Source organism: Oncorhynchus kisutch, linkage group LG14, assembly GCF_002021735.2.
Source record: "Oncorhynchus kisutch isolate 150728-3 linkage group LG14, Okis_V2, whole genome shotgun sequence".
In the NCBI taxonomy this organism is placed as follows: Eukaryota; Metazoa; Chordata; class Actinopteri; order Salmoniformes; family Salmonidae; genus Oncorhynchus; species Oncorhynchus kisutch.
The window spans coordinates 39,765,344-39,784,277 of record NC_034187.2 but is presented as its reverse complement, the minus strand read 5'-3'; the positions used below and the strand labels follow the sequence as shown (position 1 = coordinate 39,784,277).

The window sequence follows — 18,934 nt, the reverse complement described above, 5'->3', positions numbered from 1 at the left end:
AAGACACACCTCCTCCTGTTTCCTAACCAATCACAGTTCCTTTCCCTTGGTTTAAAAACCCCATCAGTTGTTTGCTTTAGAGCTCAATCTCTCTGTAAATGCCATGTCTGTAGGTCTCTGTTTCACTCGCTCTTTGTGTATTAACCTCTCTTTTGTTTGACCACCTCCATAGCACTTTGTCATCACCTGTGAGTATTGTTTTTGGTTATGGTGTTTGTTTGATTGCTGGTGGGAAAAGGGGAAACCAAGACAAGTCGCCCATGGGCATACACTACCCGTAGGTAGACTTTGTTAAATACACTAGTTAGAACTGGATGGACCACCCACTGTATTTTTGGTTAGTTAGCTGTTAAAGTAGGCTAGTCTAGCTTAGGGGTGTATTTGAATACTTATTGTTTCTTTCCTTGGGTCCAGCTCAGACCCTTTTCCTGCTTCCCCCCCCCCCCCCCCCCCCCCCCCCCCCCACCCCATTACCGTGTGTTTATTAATAAACCCTGAGTTTGAAGGTAGATTTCAGCAGTCGTGGTTATTTTGTTCTCACTTTTACTTTGTCACTATAATTTGCATGAGTTATGTTACGGGTCTCATTACCATCCCCCCCTAGATTGTCGGGCCAAAGGGGATTCGTAACAACCGTCCCAGCATGGACTTCCGGGAGGCGGAGGAGGACATGGTGTTGCTGTCCAAATCCACCAGCTTTGCCGACGTCAGGGACATCCTGAAGGACATGAACCCGCATGAAGATGAGCAGGGACAGGTAGGTTTAAAGGGCGAGTCAGGACACTGAGGAAAATGCCTCCATCTCCATTAGTACACACACACACTGTCTAAATATCATGTTAGCAGAAGGTGTGTGATAATGCATTGGCAGCTGTCATCCGGTTTTCTACAGGTAAAAAATCTATGAGAGGAAACGATTATTAGGTAATACATTTCAGATTATGTCTTTGTACCAGACCATGCTTTTAACGTGTGTCCATGCAGGTATAACAGAGGCTGCACCTCCCTAATGGGGGCGAGTCAGACACTGCCTAGCTGATCTCAGAGGCCCTGAGGAAGAACTTTTATCCTGAAGGATGAAGAAACTCAAGTAGAGGCTCCGTAGTCCTCAACCTCCACCCAACTCCACCTACCCACGTAAGTCAGGCCACATAGAAAGTAGTCCATGTCGACAGACATTCATACACAATACGGCTTGCGAGATTAGATGGAAACATAAATAAACATTTATCTATCAAAGTTCACTTTTAAAATGTCAATTGCCAGTGGACACTCCTCTGTGTCGCATGCCAGGATTTTACTCTTGGTCTACAGAATTGTTTCCGTGTCTCTCCCTTTTGTTGCCAGGTCTGTGCCTAAGGACCCAGTCCCCATGGAGACCCGGATGCACCTCATCAACCATATGGCAATGGCTAAACAACATGTCTGGAAAAACAAGCAACCACCTCCCAGCAGGCCAATTCGGTCTGAACCAAATTGAAACCATACCCTAATGTCCAGGCATGACATCTCCTGTTATTCAATTAACACTCCCCCGTACGCTCACTATCTGGGCCCACACACCTCCCCAAAAGAAGGATTCCTTATCCCATTGGTTCAAAAGCAATGTCATAGCAACTTAATTTTGTGGGTGCTGTACAACTTCAGATTTCACCTCTTTCTCACCATCAGACTGTCTCCAGTGCTGCCTAACTTTTTTCTCTTCGGTATAGTGCCTGTCCTGCTACCATGAGAGAAACCATTCCCCCCTTTTTTTCCCCGACAAGCTTCAACAGTAGAGTTGTGGATGAACGCATTTGTTGGAGTGGAATAGTTTTTTAAAAAATGTTTTCATTTCTGTATAGTCCTTGAAGTTGTATGTACAAATAAGACTGCAGAAAGTACTGCAATACCTACACAATTCTTTGTTCATTTACAGCAAAACATCTGTTCAAGTTTGTTAGTCATGGTTAATGTGTACAGCATAAGTTTGCAAATAACCAATCTTCACATAGCTCATAACCTACTCATAACCCCATTGTACCAGTGTTATCGCTGTCCTTAGGGTAATAACTCTCAGAATTTAGCTTGATTGATGGACGCTGTGCAACATGATACAGAAATAAATCCCAATTTGAAATCGGTCGACGGCCATGACTAAATGTGTGTGGTCTTTGAACTTGTCTGATACAAGGACAGCTTGGAAGACTTGTAAATCTACTGTAAAATTTGAATATAAGTGTTCTCCTTCCTTGTGTGCTATATCTGCCTGTTAAGACACCAGCGATAAACTGTCGTTTTTCTTTTTATAGAATCTGTGGCTCTTGGGTGTGTGTGCTGTCACAATATACTAACGATGAGTCACTCGTGTGGCTTTTGAAAATAAATTATCCTGTGCACGCCTTACTACAAATCCTATTGCCTCTATCAATATGACAGTTTTTTTTCCCTTTTCATTGGTTAGTGTTCTTTTTTTAATCAGCCCATCCCCATTTGTCTTTCTACTGTTTTGGCTTTTTCCTCCATTTACATCCTCTGTAGCCCCATAAACTTGTATGCATCCACCACACTTTTGATGACGTTTGCATAAATCAAGTGACTGACTGCTTCAGGAGCCAATGAGGTGTAATTTCTTAATCTTTGTCACCCCTTCACAGAAGAAATCCTGCTCCACTTATTTTAAGCTCATATCAGGATAGGATTTTTGATAATTCTATTACTGTACTCTTTGAATAGCAACTTGTGTCTAGGAAGGGGAACTCTAGTTTAATTTGCAGTGAAAGGGAAGTCCCACAAAGGTACAAAAAAAGTATGTGGACACTTGCTCATCGATCATCTCATTCCAAAATCATGGGCATTAATATGGAGTTTGACCCCACTTTACTGCTATAACAGCCTCCACTCTTCTGGGAAGGCTTTCCACTAGATGTTGGAATATTGCTGCGGGGACTTGCTTCCATTCAGCCACGAGCATTCGTGAGGTCGGGCACTGATGTGGCCTGGCTCGCAGTTGGCATTCCAACTCGTTCCAAAGGTGTTTGATGGGGTTGAGGTCAGGGCTCTGTGCAGGCCAGTCAAGTTCTTCCACACCGATCTCAACAAACCATTTCTGTATGGACCTCGCTTTGTGCATAGGGGCAATGTCATGCTAAGGGTACTAGTACGAACCATGAAAATCATATTCTCCAAACTTTACAGTTGGCACTGCATTCGGGCAGCTAGTTTTCTCCTGGCATCTGCCAAACCCAGATTCCTTCATCGGACTGCCAGATGGTGAAACGTGATTCATCACTCCAGAGAACGCGTTTCCACTGCTCCAGAGTCCACCACTCTAGCTGACGCTTGGCATTGCGCATGGTAATCTTAGGCTTGTGCTTGGCTGCTTGGCCATGGAAACCCATTTTAATGAAGCTCAATGTTATTGTGCTGACGTTGCTTCCAGAGGAAGTTTGGAACTTGGTAGTGAGTGTTGCAACTGAGGACAGGTGATTTGTAGGCGCTTCAGTACTCGGCGGTCATGTTCTGTGAACTTGTGAGGCCTACCACTTTGAGGTAGAGTCATTGTTGCTCCTAGACGTTTCCACTTCACAATAACAGAACATACAGTTGACTGGGGCAGCTGTAGCAGGGCCAGAATTTTATGAACCGATTTTCTCAAAAGGTGGCATCCTATGACGGTGGCACGTTGAAAGTCACTGGGCTCTTCAGTAAGGCCAATGTTTGTCTATGGAGATTGCATGGCTGTTTGCTCGATTTTATACACCTGTCAGCAACGTGTGTGGCTGAAATAGCCAAATCCACTAATTTGAAGGGGTGTCCATATACTTTTGTATATATTGTATATATATCAAGTGGATAAGGATTTGCCCCGCTCTGTTACTGAGTTATTTTCAGTGTCTGGCTCACCATATAGGCATTTTTTTTTGTGCAAAATCGAGACACCAAAGCTAAGCTTTGAGCAGAGCATTTCACAAAGAAGTACGTTTAAGAATTAGTTTTTTTTAAAGGTTTGGCATTGCTCATTTCTCGTCAAGAGTTTATGGGAACGGAATCAGTGCAGTTATCATTATTCTTGGTGCACCACATTCTCATTGATAAAAAGGGATCTTTATTGACATTTCAGTCACCAGCTTTGTGTTTGTATTCTACTTTGTCATCATTTTTGTTTTGGCTAACTAGTGACCATGCCATCTAATGGTCTCTGATTAAATACATGCCATGTGTCTGTATGCTGCCAAATGGAAGAAAGAGCTGTGTTTGTTTTGTGTTTAAACTTAAATAAACTCCAGACTCATTCTTTATAATTCCTGCTTGATAACAGACCATTCTTTTAAAAGTCTTACTGACTTTCACAATGCTGTAATTTAAATCCTTACAAATTGTCATTGCTGTAAATAGTGTCAACAGTTGATGGTAAGGATTGGCTATATTTTGATTGTAAACACAGAACAGGCCAGAATTACCACCATTAGGTAGTTGTGCATTCCCAAAAAGTGACACTAGATCACCACTGGGTTGCAGTGTAGATTCACTATTGACTCAATTGTTATACTTTATCAAGAATTAAATCATTAAATTGATTTACATTTTTTGCATATGTAACAAAGTGGTAGAGCACATTCTTTGTATTATAATGTGCAACCCCTTTCTCGTCTCTTGGGTGTGTAGGAATTTTATATTGTTATACACAATGCTTAATTTCAAAATAGTGACAGTAGTACCATTCTATAAAATCATCCTTCAGACTTATTCTGAAATGGCGGGCCCCAAGCAAAAATGTATCCTGTGTTCACGCTACAGTAGCACACTAGAGGAGAAGCACAAAAAATATATATAAAAATAAATCATAATAAGCCAGTGTCATTTGCTCAGATCTTGTTGCCCTTTTGTTAAGATGGGGTCACCTGCCCTGGCCTTATCCTCCATGATACCTTCAGTTATTTCAAAATCTTTAAAAGCTCCTCTCTCTCCTTCCTTCTCTTGGGAGGCTAATAACTTTGAAGATTCTAGTTAACCTCATTTTTTCTCTCCTTTCTACTCTCTTTCTCAAAGGCCCAAGATGATCCAGGCCATTTCTGTTTTTCCATGTGAGTCCTTGGCATACTTTGTCTTTCACTTCCACCAAGAGCTTCCTGCCTATTTTAGATGCTGGGAGATGTCTGTGGAGAGTTCATCAAATAGAGGTCAGTGTAACGACGTGGCATTGTTAACTGTTAATATAGACATTAGGGTGACATTGAGACTGTTTTGTCATCCAAGATATAAGTAAAGCTCCTCAAAACAGGTTACTGTGCTTCTAAGAGCAAATAAAAGGACCATGACATGAGAACCCCCATGAGAGATTGTGTCTGCAATAGTAAACTTATTTTCTTTCCCTTGGTCTAAGTAACATTTCCACAGTAAGTGGATGCAATAATGTGACATGGAGTTTTGGCCCTTTTGAATTCTCCCTTACTGCCACAACTTGTCCTGTAAAGGGTTAATTCGCTAGTGCTCAAGATCAAATACTTGGATGCATAATCTGTATTGTTGCCATATTATCCTCGCAGATAATCCGTGTTCAGGTCCTAAACATCTTAATTTGACTCATGACTCTCAGCCTCATCCATATATAACAATTTTGTCAAAATGACTGTAGATCCCACTTCTGACACCATGTTATATATGGGATCCAAAGTCATTTTGGCAAAAATGTTTAGGTAACCGCAGGCTTTGATAAATAATTAGAGTTCCTACACTCCCTTTGCCATTTCAACTAGGCTGCTAGCTTCTGCAAATGGTAGTGGTTTCATGAATAGAGTGCTCCTATCTGTCATATGGGCTTGACCAACAGGGTTTTTCAACTTTTCATCAATTCCTCTTTTGTTTGCCGGAAACTCTTTATAAACAGACAAGTCATTAAGCACAGAACTTTCCCAATGCTCTTAAAATTCTCTTCACTTCCCAGACATTGCCATCACCATTTATAACTTTTCCATTTGTTCCAGTCACAGACTAGGATTGTTAGTTGTCAGTCTTCAAAGTGACCCAGGAACAAGAGCAAAGTGATGAAGTTTTGCTTTGGGCAAAATGTGGCAACTAGCCACAATTAATATTTCTGACAAATGTGTCAGGCACTGCACTCATAGAAAAACAAGATCCAAAAGGGTTTTTCAGCTGTCCCCATAAGAGAACCCTTTTTGGTTAAGGTAGAACCCTTTTGGGTTCCATGTAGAACCCTCTGTGTATAGGGTTCAATATGGCACTCAAAAGGGTTCTACCTGGAACCAGAGGGTTCTACCTGGAATCAAAGGATTCTTCACATGCTTCTCCTATGGGGACAGCTGAAAAATCCTTTAAGGTTCTAGATCACACCTTTTGTGTATGAGACTGTGTGTATGAGACTGAGCAGAGAGGTAATTCTGAGGCCTGGCTTGGTTGAGGCGAAGAGCGATTTGCCCGACGTCTCAGCTCCAACCAGGGGAAGAGAGATTGATGACCTAACAGACATCAGTCTCATTAAACTGAAAGCTGCAGGGCAGGTGTCGCAGGGAATGTGTGAAAGTGGGTGTCATTTAGGCAGATTTACACCCTCTTTTGACTGTCGGGGATGTCACTTCAGCACAGTGGAATATCCTCATCCATGGTTCATACCCATTCTATGGAAATAAGCGGAAAATACCTGTGCACAACGTTTGTATTAATGTATACTATCTCTGTATAAATGAAAGTTGCAATGTATTACCTTTATTTAACTGGCAAGTCAGTTAAGAACAAATTCTTATTTGACGGCCCAGGGGCAGAATGACAGATTTGTACCTTGTCAGCTCGGGGGTTTGAACTTGCAACCTTCCCATTACTAGTCCAACACTCTAACCACTAGGCTACCCTGCCACCCCAGGTATGAGACGTAGTCATTGTTTATGTGCATCTCATCTTTATGTGCATTTCTATATGGAGTGGAGAATAATTTTTGCTGGAAAAAAAGAAAAATGAAATTTTATTGTACAATATTTAAAAAATAACATTGTATTGTATTTTATCACAATGTCATATCAAACTAAAAAGTGTGACTTATACTTAAATTGGCTAATATTCACATGGGTATGACAGAATTCTCCTTTGAAAAATCCCCCATAATCTCAAGACTATCACAATACACTATATATACAGTGCCTTGCGAAAGTATTCGGCCCCCTTGAACTTTGCGACCTTTTGCCACATTTCAGGCTTCAAACATAAAGATATAAAACTGTATTTTTTTGTGAAGAATCAACAACAAGTGGGACACAATCATGAAGTGGAAAGACATTTATTGGATATTTCAAACTTTTTTAACAAATCAAAAACTGAAAAATAGGGCGTGCAAAATTATTCAGCCCCCTTAAGGTAATACTTTGTAGCGCCACCTTTTGCTGCGATTACAGCTGTAAGTCGCTTGGGGTATGTCTCTATCAGTTTTGCACATCGAGAGACTGAATTTTTTTCCCATTCCTCCTTGCAAAACAGCTCGAGCTCAGTGAGGTTGGATGGAGAGCATTTGTGAACAGCAGTTTTCAGTTCTTTCCACAGATTCTCGATTGGATTCAGGTCTGGACTTTGACTTGGCCATTCTAACACCTGGATATGTTTATTTTTGAACCATTCCATTGTAGATTTTGCTTTATGTTTTGGATCATTGTCTTGTTGGAAGACAAATCTCCATCCCAGTCTCAGGTCTTTTGCAGACTCCATCAGGTTTTCTTCCAGAATGGTCCTGTATTTGGCTCCATCCATCTTCCCATCAATTTTAACCATCTTCCCTGTCCCTGCTGAAGAAAAGCAGGCCCAAACCATGATGCTGCCACCACCATGTTTGACAGTGGGGATGGTGTGTTCAGGGTGATGAGCTGTGTTGCTTTTACGCCAAACATAACGTTTTGCATTGTTGCCAAAAAGTTCAATTTTGGTTTCATCTGACCAGAGCACCTTCTTCCACATGTTTGGTGTGTCTCCCAGATGGCTTGTGGCAAACTTTAAACGACACTTTTTATGGATATCTTTAAGAAATGGCTTTCTTCTTGCCACTCTTCCATAAAGGCCATATTTGTGCAATATACGACTGATTGTTGTCCTATGGACAGAGTCTCCCACCTCAGCTGTAGATCTCTGCAGTTCATCCAGAGTGATCATGGGCCTCTTGGCTGCATCTCTGATCAGTCTTCTCCTTGTATGAGCTGAAAGTTTAGAGGGACGGCCAGGTCTTGGTAGATTTGCAGTGGTCTGATACTCCTTCCATTTCAATATTATCGCTTGCACAGTGCTCCTTGGGATGTTTAAAGCTTGGGAAATCTTTTTGTATCCAAATCCGGCTTTAAACTTCTTCACAACAGTATCTCGGACCTGCCTGGTGTGTTCCTTGTTCTTCATGATGCTCTCTGCGCTTTTAACGGACCTCTGAGACTATCACAGTGCAGGTGCATTTATACGGAGACTTGATTACACACAGGTGGATTGTATTTATCATCATTAGTCATTTAGGTCAACATTGGATCATTCAGAGATCCTCACTGAACTTCTGGAGAGAGTTTGCTGCACTGAAAGTAAAGGGGCTGAATAATTTTGCACGCCCAATTTTTCAGTTTTTGATTTGTTAAAAAAGTTTGAAATATCCAATAAATGTCGTTCCACTTCATGATTGTGTCCCACTTGTTGTTGATTCTTCACAAAAAAATACAGTTTTATATCTTTATGTTTGAAGCCTGAAATGTGGCAAAAGGTCGCAAAGTTCAAGGGGGCCGAATACTTTCGCAAGGCACTGTACAAAAGTATGTGGACCCCCCTCCAAATTAGTGGATTCGGCTATTTCTGATAGGTGTATAAAATCGAGAACATAGCCATGAAATATACATAGACAAACATTGCCTGTAGAACTCCTTACTGAAGACCTCCGTGACTTTCCACGTGGCACTGTCATAGGATGCCACCTTTCCAACAAGTCAGTTTGTCAAATATCCGCCCTGCTAGAGCTGCCCAGGTCAACTGTAAATACTGTTATTGTGAAGTGGAAATGTCTAGGAGCAACAACGGCTCAGCCGCAAAGTGGTAGGCCGCACAAGCTCACACAACGGGAGCGCCGAGTCTTGAAGCCCGTAAAAACGTCTGTCCTTAGTTGCAACACTCACTACTGAGTTCCAAACTGCCTCTGGAAGCATCGTCAGCACAATAACTGTTAATCGAGAGCTTCATGAAATGGGTTTCCATGGCAGAGCAGCCGCACACTAGCTTAAGATCACCATGCGCAATGACGAGTGCCGGCTAGAGTGGTGTAAAGCTCGCCGCCATTGGACTCTGGAGCAGTGGAAACGCTTTCTCTGGAGACATGAATCACGCTTCACCATCTGGCAGTCCGATGGACGGATCTGGGTTTGGCAGATGACAGGAGAATGCTACTTACCCCAATGCATAGAGCCAACTGTAAAGTTTGGTGGAGGAGGAATAATGGTCTGTGGCTATTTTTCATGGTTCGGGCTAGGCCCCTTAGTTCCAGTGAAGGGAATTCTTAAAGCTACAGCATACAATGACATTCTAGACAATTCTGTGCTTCCAACTTTGTGGCAAAAGTTGGGGGAAGGCCCTTTCCTGTTTCAGCATGACAATGCCCCCGTGTACAAAGCGAGGTCCATACAGAAATGGTTTGTCGAGATCGGTGTGGAAGAACTCGACTTTCACAAAGGCCTGACCTCAACCCCATCGAACACCTTTGGGATGAATTGGAACGCTGACTACGAGCCAGGCCTAATTGCACAACATCAGTGCCCGTCCTCACTAATGCTCTTGTGGCTGAATGGAAGCAAGTCCCCACAGCAATGTTTTGCATCTAGTGGAAAGCTTTCCGAGAAGAGTGGAGGCTGTTATAACAGAAAAGGAGGGAAGAACTCCATATTAATGCCTGGGATTTTGGATTGAGATGTTCAACGAGCAGGTGTCCACATACTTTTGGGAATGTAGTGTATCTGTTGCCATAGGGTCCAAAGCTCCTGTAATGATGCCATTGTCCAGATGAGTATGAATGACTTGCCAATTTGAAAATAGCAGAATCCGAGAGCACACAGCTGACAGCTTAATGAGCATTACAGTGCCTGAACTCTGTCTCAACCATACCCATAGCAACATATTAGCAGGAGAACATTACCTTTAGGAACACACCCTACGCCAGTATTTCATATTAATTAAATTCTCTGACAGCACCTTGCTCCTGCCCTCTGTCTTATTATGATTGCTTTATGAGGCCCAACTGTCTACTAAATGGTTAGATGGAGGCGCAGGAATATACAGTGCTATCTTTCATAGGTTTTATGAAGCAATCAATCACTTAACAATATCTAAAGTACCAGAACTACAACTAAAACTGTGCCATCTTTCAAAGGGGTTCTAACAATTTTTAGATTGTTATAATGACAAGAATATATATTAATTATTCGGCTGTCCCCATAGGAGAACCCTTTGAAGAACCCTTTTTGGTTCCATGTAGAACCCTTTTGGGTTCAATGTAGAATCCTTTCCACAGAGGGTTCTGCCTGGAATCTGAAATGGTTCTACCTGGAACCAAAAATGGTTCTTCAAAGGGTTCTCCCACGGGGACAGCCGAAGAACCCATTTGGAAACCTTTTTTCTAAGAGTGTATGACTTAGTCAAAGCTGGGCGTGATTAAGGTCTGTTGTAGTGCAATAAATGTTTCCCAGGATGAGTATAAAAAGTTGGAAATCTTTTTTGCGTGTACTTGGGGAGTCATTTCTTGCCTCCTGACATCACGCATCGGGAGGTATCGTAGCAACAGCCAATTAGGTGTTGTTAAACTAAATGGAGGACAAGAGTCTTGGGGAACACCCCCACCACCCACGTCAGTCGCCTCAAATACACCAAATGCTTATGATTCACAGCCAAGACAAGAAAGTCTCAACAACAAAGAGGGTCTCCTTATCGGATGTACTGTATATTCATTTGGGTCTATTTTCAGTGTTCTGATTTCTCCTGCTTTTGAAAATATGTTTGGCCTCTCCTCTTGATGCTTTGTAATGGAAAATAAAGTGTGTCCTTAATGGTACTCAGATAGCACTCGGGAAATGAAGGAGGACTCACACTAGGGAACTATCACGCAATATAGCTTTGTAGTTTAACACTAATGTTGTTGACCTTCAAACTAGCTATTGTGAATCAGTCTTGGCTGAAAGCTGCCTCGCTAACTCACTGTTTTTTTCTTAAGAGCTCCACTAATCTCATGACATGTTAATTGTGCTGAATTATCTGAAATTAACAGTGTTTTCTTCACTACATAGATTTATGGCTTTGCTCATTTGAAAGTATTTTGAACATGTATTCCATATTTATTGTCTTTTCTGTACAGGTGAGAAATCATTCCAAGTTATTCTGGACATGGCATCCCATCATATTGGAGTGTGATTACATTCCTAGAATGAATTAGATTGAGACGAAATTGACCCCAATGGCATAAAGTTAGATTCACAAATGTGTTCATGACCCTTAATTTGTTTTTTGTATTGATTAGGGATTGTCGAACAGAGTGAGAGAAGCTGAGGATCGGTCCTGTTTGAAAACAATACAAACCCAGATATTTTTGGGTTGCTCAAAATGATCAGTTAACCATTAATTGGAGAAAGCCATCACCGTGGTTCTGTTCGAGGCAGCCGTCTTCTTGTGTGGGGGGTTTGGAGTTAATATGACACCTTTGTAACAAAGGGTATGATTTGGGGCACAGTTCTTTCATCCTGGCTGGCCTACTCCCAGCCTGCCTCCACCGCCAGCTGCCTCCAATAGCTGATAAAAGGGAGAAGAGATGGAGAAAGAGAGAGAATCAGAGCGAAGGAGAGAGGGGGGGGGGAGAGGGAGAGAGAAGGGGAGTAATTGTGCAGTCTTTCCCCTCATCCTCAGCTCAGGGTAACGTTTTGATTAGAAAATGAGGCGAGGCAGTTGTCTTCCACAGATGGCACTCTGGTAACAAGGCTTCTGTGTTAGTGGAGACATGTTATGTTGCTGTAACACTAAAGGCCAAATGAAGAAACCAATCACATTTATGGGGGGAATATGAGAATTATCATATATTCTTGAAGTGTCTCTCTGTCTCTATTAAATATTTACTTTATAGGGTATAATTGAAGTGTTATTGGGGTTCATAACCAAAATAATGTGTTTCATGTCACTGAGTTTATTTTCTGTTAGATAGGATTAACCCGTTTTTTCAAAACAATAATGAGATTCATATGGTAAGAAGATGACTTGGGAGGAGAATTGATGCTGCCTGGAAACAAGAAATGAGAGTAAAGTGAGCTAATGAAAAAAACAATTACAGGAGAACATTTTAATTATTTGTGCTGCTTTCTTCAGCAACCTAACAAATGTTGATTATTCAGTACATGTAGCAGAGTGCCTGTTGTATAAATGCACTAAATGACCGAAAGTATGTGGACACCTGCTCGTCAAACATCTCATTCCAAAATCATGGGCATTAATATGGAGTTGGTCCCCCATTTGCCTCTATAACAGCCTCTACTCTGCTTTCCACTAGATGTTGGAACATTGCTGCGGGGACTTGCTTCCATTCAGCCACAGGAGCATTGGTGAGGACGGGCACTGATGTTGGGCGATTAGGCCTGGCTCACAATCGACGTTCCAATTCATCCCAAAGGTGTTTGATGAGGTTGAGGTCAGGGCTCTGTGCAAGCCAGTCAAGTTCTTCCACACCGATCTCGAAAAATCATTTCTGTATGGACCTCGCTTTGTAGACGAGGGCATTGTCAAGCTGAAACAGGAAAGGGCCTTCCCCAAACTGTTTCCACAAAGTTGGAGCACAAAATCGTCTAGAATGTCATTGTATGCTGTAGCGTTAAGATTTCCTTTCACTGGAACTAAGGGGCCTAGCCCGAACCATGAAAAATAGCCACAGACCATTGTTCCCCCTCCACCAAACTTTACAGTTGGCACTATACATTCGGGAAGAAGTGTTCTCCCGGCATCCGCCAAACGCAGATTAGTGGAGTGATTCATCACTCCAGAGAATGCGTTTCCAATGCTCTAGAGTCCAATAGTGGCGAGCTTTACACCACTCCAGCTGTTGCTTGGCATTGTGCACAGTGATCTAAAGCTTGTGCGGGGCTGCTCGGCCATGGAAAGCTATTTCATGAAGCTCCAGACGAACAGTTACTGTATTGTGTTGACGTTGCTTCCAGAGGTAGTTTGGAACTCGGCAGTGAGTGCTATGCGCTTCAGCACTCGTCGATCCCGTTCTGTGGGCTTGTGCGGCCTACCACTTCATGGCTGAGCCGTTGTTGCTCCTAGACGTTTCCACTTCACAATAACAGCACCTACAGTTGACTGGGGCAGCTCTATCAGGGCAGAAATTTAACAAACTGACTTGTTGGAAAGGTGGCATCCGATGATGGTGCCACATTGAAAGTCACTAAGCTCTTCTGTACATGCCATTCTACTGACAATGTTTGTCTATGGAGATTGCATGGCTGTGTGCTCGATTTTATACACCTGTCAGCAACTGGTGTGGCTGAAATAGCCAAATCCATTAATTAGAAGGGGTGTCCACATACTTTTGTATATATAGTGTAATAAGTACTGGTGACCAATTGGAAATGTCTTGCATCAGAACACAAATAATTCATTTTCAGTCAGAAATGATTCATGCTTTTGTGATGTTGCCCACTCCATTAGTATTTGTGCCTGCCTTCACAAAAACAATGTGCTTGATTTAGCAATGGTGGCTAACCTACTTATCCACAAATAAATACGGGGTGTCTCACACTGACAGTGATCATCACCAAAATGACACAATCAGAATATACAGTACTGTAAATAATGTTAAAAATGAATGAAAATGTACATGTGATATAACATGGTTTCATAAAACATCCTCTTAATACTGATGCTGTATGCCAACGCCCTTTTGGTTACACTTTATAATAATGTTCAGTAATAAACCATTTATAAGTCATTTGCAAAAAGTTTGCTCACCATTTATTAATCATTAGTCCCACATATTGTAAATGTTAGTAAGCTAGTTATTTACATATTTATAAACAACTTTATCATAAAGTGTTACTGCCCTTTTTCATGTCAAATGATATCTCTGTTTATATATGAGACATCTTATCTAATATATGAAACATCTTATCTAAGCTCTCCCCATATAGATCAAAGGGGAATTCAAATTGTTCAAATATAAAAGCAATGCTTTTTGCATGTGATGGCTTTCTTGAAAGATATATGAAGCAAACAGAACTGAGTTGAAACGGAGTTATCGGCTGCCATAACACAATATCTTAACATTTATGAGAATATGAAAAAGAGAATGGTTTACCATCACAGTAAACAACTGAGGAAAGGTATGACAGATAGTAGCATAATATAGCAACGCTTTTCAGCCTTTTCATATACATTCAGCATGTATGACATACGTCTTGAGCACTGGCGATAAGACCTTGTGCTAACTATGCTAACTAATAACCACATTAGCTAGGTAGAGGTTATGGGAGAGATATGAGCGCGTTCCCCCTGGCATTCAGTTTAAAGCACACGGCCCCAGAGTTCGCCAAAAACCTGGGGCCACACATTGTGCTATTTAAAGCCATATTCCAACATGTCAGGTTCAGACATACACGACTGAGCCACTCAATTGTAGACCTCCTGTACAGTACAGTAAGAAAAACCTTTCATGAAAGTTAAACAACGCACAGCTTCCTCTAACGTGTTGTGGCATTTTCTCTTAGGTATGTTAGGTGAGTGTGTTGCTTTTAGGTGAAAACGTTGTTCAGCACAGCGGCATATGTTGTAGAAACGGCATCATTTTTGTATGTGCCTACTGACAGGTGACAGGTGTTATTTTGCTACACTCATAATACCTTCTGACAACTATTACTCATATAGAGGTATCAACTCAGCTAGGAATGAGACATGTGTGTATTGAGGGAATGAGAGGAATACGCCCTAGAACATTTGTAGAGGGGTAAAATACAACCAGACCATCTTCACTGTGTGAGCCCTCAATGTGTGTTGCATCTCTCCCTGGGGTTAGGCAGCCTTTACCACAGTGCCACTCTATGAGAGAGATGCTTTCAGTGAGGCAGGGGGCTGCTGTTACTGTTGCGTGCTGTTTTCAGCCCAAGTCTGCAGCCTCATTAACGCTGGCTGGTGAACACAGAGACAGAGTGACCAGCTGGAGACCAGCATCGTGGTCTTAGGGGTTCAGTTGTTTGCGTCACCGGATGAAATACACAGGATGAAAAGTTCAAAACGTGACACTTGGCCAAGACAATGAAAAGGGAAAACTATATTTTCTCCATTCTAAGAATTTAGGCAGTGCATTTGACATTTTCAATAAATTGAGTTTTTGTGATATTGAGTAACACCTATTGAGTTTTTGTGATATAACACACATCCGCTCTCACATCAGACATAATCATAATTGATATCAAATGGTGATATGGAAGTGCAATTTGGTGCTCCACAGGCACTACTACACCCTGACCATGGTATCAATATTATTCTGTTTAAAAAAAGTGATACTGTGCACTGCCATCGATTATAATTTGTATCTCAAAAGCAACATTCACTTACAATAATAGTTTCTGTCTTTTACCTCTTATCAGTCTACCTCCCTGCTGAGACCATTCCTTGGATTCCTCATTATGAGTTGGGTTAATTAGCCCGGTGCCAGTGCACAGCTTCTTAGGGAATCCATTTATCCATTACTTCAAACACACGCTGTGCCTCTTTCCGCCATACTCCAGTCAGTACAGACAGTATGGGAGGTGTGTGTCAGGTCATGTGGGGTGGGGTCACAGTATATTTCAGGTCACATTTTTGTTTTCAACATCCTTAGGTTGAGGTCTTCTCTGTCAATGTGAGAGTCAAAGCTTGTTTGCGTCCTGATCAAAATCCCTTTAGAATAACTGCAGTGCTGACATTCCCACAGCCTGTAATAGTTAATGTGGCCATCAGCGAGAATTCATGCCAAAGAAAGGCGATTATGCCAAAGAATTAGCCATCTTTCATCCATAACTTTGAAATTTCACTAAAATACAGATACATTTGCAGCGCTTCACCTTTAAAGGTCAATTTTGCTGGATTTTTACGAGGAAGTTTTTTACAGGGTGGTGTCAGCACGATTTAGACATTGTTAAATTATTTTCCTCCTCACTCAAAACAATGATTTGTTGTTACATTTTTGCCGATGGCCTGATACATTACATTACCGTGGTATCACATCAGGGTAACATCCAACGAACATCTTACGTAAGAACTTGTTGATATAGTGGTTATTTAAAAATAGAAGTATTACGACATAAATATTTTTAAGTACAGTACAGTACATTCTCACCTGATAAACAGTGATAATTAGGCCTGTAATGTAAAGTGCTACCTTTATCATTTTTTTGTTGGCATCAAAACAGTTAACACCATGTGTGGATGAAAGAAACCACATTCTAAGAATAACTGGCTGACATGTTTAGTCTCTCAGGGGAGCTGAGAACCAAAAAGAGGGACGTTGAGATTTTGGCAGACAAGAGTGACAAAGCTTCTGATGCATTAAGAAAGAAACGGTACCCTGACATACTGATCAGCACCAAGGCAAATGCAATTCATGAAGCAGAGAGAGACAGAGAGTCCCTTTCCAATCTACAGTTATATTCATCATCTTACCTCATTCTGGCACTGTTTTTGGTGTGGAATGAGAATTTAGCAGCCGACATTGGGAGATGTGTTCTACTGTAAGGCAAAATAATCTCAAACAAAAGTCAAACAAATAGCCATAAAAAGCCTTTCTGCATATGCTATGTCAGTACTAGTCGCAAACTCTAGGTCAATTGTAGAGCATTATAGGGAGGGAACCAAGCAGCTGTATCATATTATTTCAATATAGCACATTTTGGTGTGAAATCATTAAATATTCCGTGTGGAATTGGAACTGTGTATATATATACTGAACAAAAATATAAATGCAACATGCAACAATTTCATTGATTTTACTGAGTTACAGTTCATATGACGAAATCAGTCTATTGAAATAAATTAATTACCCCTAATCTATGGATTTCACATGACTGGGAATACAGATATGCATCTGTTGGTAGCAGATACCTTTAAAAAAAATGGGCCTCACAATGGGCCTCAGGATCTCGTCACAGTGTTTTGTGCATTCAAATTGCCATTGATAAAATGCAATTATGTTCGTTGTCCTTAGCTTATGCATGCCCATACCATAACCCCACCACCATCCATGGGGCACTCTGTTCACAACGTTGACATCAGAAAATCGCTCGCCAACACAATGCCATACACGTGGTCCGGTTGGACATACTGACAAATGATCTAAAACGAACTTGGAGGCGCCTTATGGTAGAGAAATTAACATTAAATGCTCTGGCAACAGCTCTGGTGGGCATTCCTGCAGTCAGCATTCCAATTGCACGCTCCCTCAAAACTTGAGACATCTGTGGCATTGTGTTGTGTGACAAAACTGCACATTTTAGAGTGGCCTTTTATTGTCCCCAACACAAGGTGCACCTGTGTAAAGATCATGCTGTTTAACCATATTATTTATATGTCACACCTGTCAGGTGGATGGATTATCTTGGCAAAGAAGAAATGCTCACTAACAGGGATTTAAACAAATTTGTGGCCAAATGTTGTGTATGGAACATTTCTGGGATCTTTTATTTCAGCTCATGAAACATGGTACCAACACTTACATGTTGCCTTTATATTTTTGTTCAGTGTAGTATTCTCAGCTCCTTGATGCCAACCTACAAACAGCTAGTGAGCACCCCAGTACATTATTCACACATGCTTAACTTGACAGGTCCCTAAATAAACCCAGAAGATCTGACAACCTGGTGAAGGTACTGAGAATGTTGAGGCTTCTGTATATTTAGTGCTTCTGAAACCTAGTAGCCTATATCATCATCTGCTATATAAGGATTAGCATGGTAATCACAGATGCAGATGGCTCATAGACAAAACCTTGATTCTGTAGCCAACATCTCCATTTGCCTCCATAATTATCATACCGTGTTTGAATTGGGTGTGGTTTGGCAGCGACAATGGCATCATTACAATGTGTACATGTGTAACGTGTAACATGTGGTTTGGGAGAGTCAACATTACCAATAAGCTGCTAAATGCCAAATGCTTGTGGAAGAACAATACTGACAAAAAACACTCTAAATAAATAAAAACAGGTCTCTTGGTAGCTAGCCCCTTTCCCAGAGGCTAATGCAAGGATAATGGACGCAGTAGAGGACAGCATTCAGGACTGGGTGGCTTAACCCAGGAAAGAGGCTCCCATCAGGACCACAGCCTTTAAGAGATTAGTCATATCTAATGGGAGGTGCTCAGGCTTTTCATAGGCCTACAGAATGGTGTGAGCCACAGAATGGTTCTGGGATCATAGGGACTGGTGGAAAGGCTGTGCTCTTGGACCAGACTGTGTAGATGTTCGTATATTGAGAGCTGAGAAAACGCTCTCAATTGAACACATATGATTATTACTTGTATTATTATTATTATTATTATTATTATTATTATTAACACACCAGCTCTCTTGTTCCTTTGTGATGACTATAAATGTAATGTCATAATGGTAAAAAGCAGGCTTTTGAATGCATTCGAGAATATTGAGCATGTTTTATACTAGACTGTAGCCACACACAGTAGGTGATGAGACCGCTGAGAGACTTGAAATGACCTCCCCTTAATGAGTAGCATCTGTGGGCTCTAATGGATGTTATGTGTGTGTGGTGTGTGTGTGTTCTCTGGAGGCAGTGGGTCTGACAGCACAGCACTGATTCTGTAGATATGACTGCAACGTACAAGGACTAAATCATGAAAGGTACTCCCAAGGCATTGACCGTTATCGCAAAAGGCGCATCCATCACAGCCAAACCGATTGTTTCTCTATTGTTTCTCTATT

General features: G+C 41.4%; 1 protein-coding gene and 1 long non-coding RNA gene across 2 annotated transcripts in view; one reads left to right on the top strand and one right to left on the bottom strand.

Moving 5' to 3' along the window:
• LOC109903859 (nuclear receptor coactivator 7) overlaps window positions 1–18,934 on the bottom strand; it is a 57,505-nt gene that overhangs the window by 29,728 nt on the left and 8,843 nt on the right. The gene's annotated exons all lie outside the window — the stretch shown is intronic.
• On the top strand, window positions 82–2,230 carry LOC109903863 (uncharacterized). The gene is made up of 4 exons (XR_002257086.2): window positions 82–188; window positions 605–757; window positions 985–1,137; window positions 1,348–2,230. It is a non-coding gene; the product is annotated as an uncharacterized LOC109903863 (long non-coding RNA).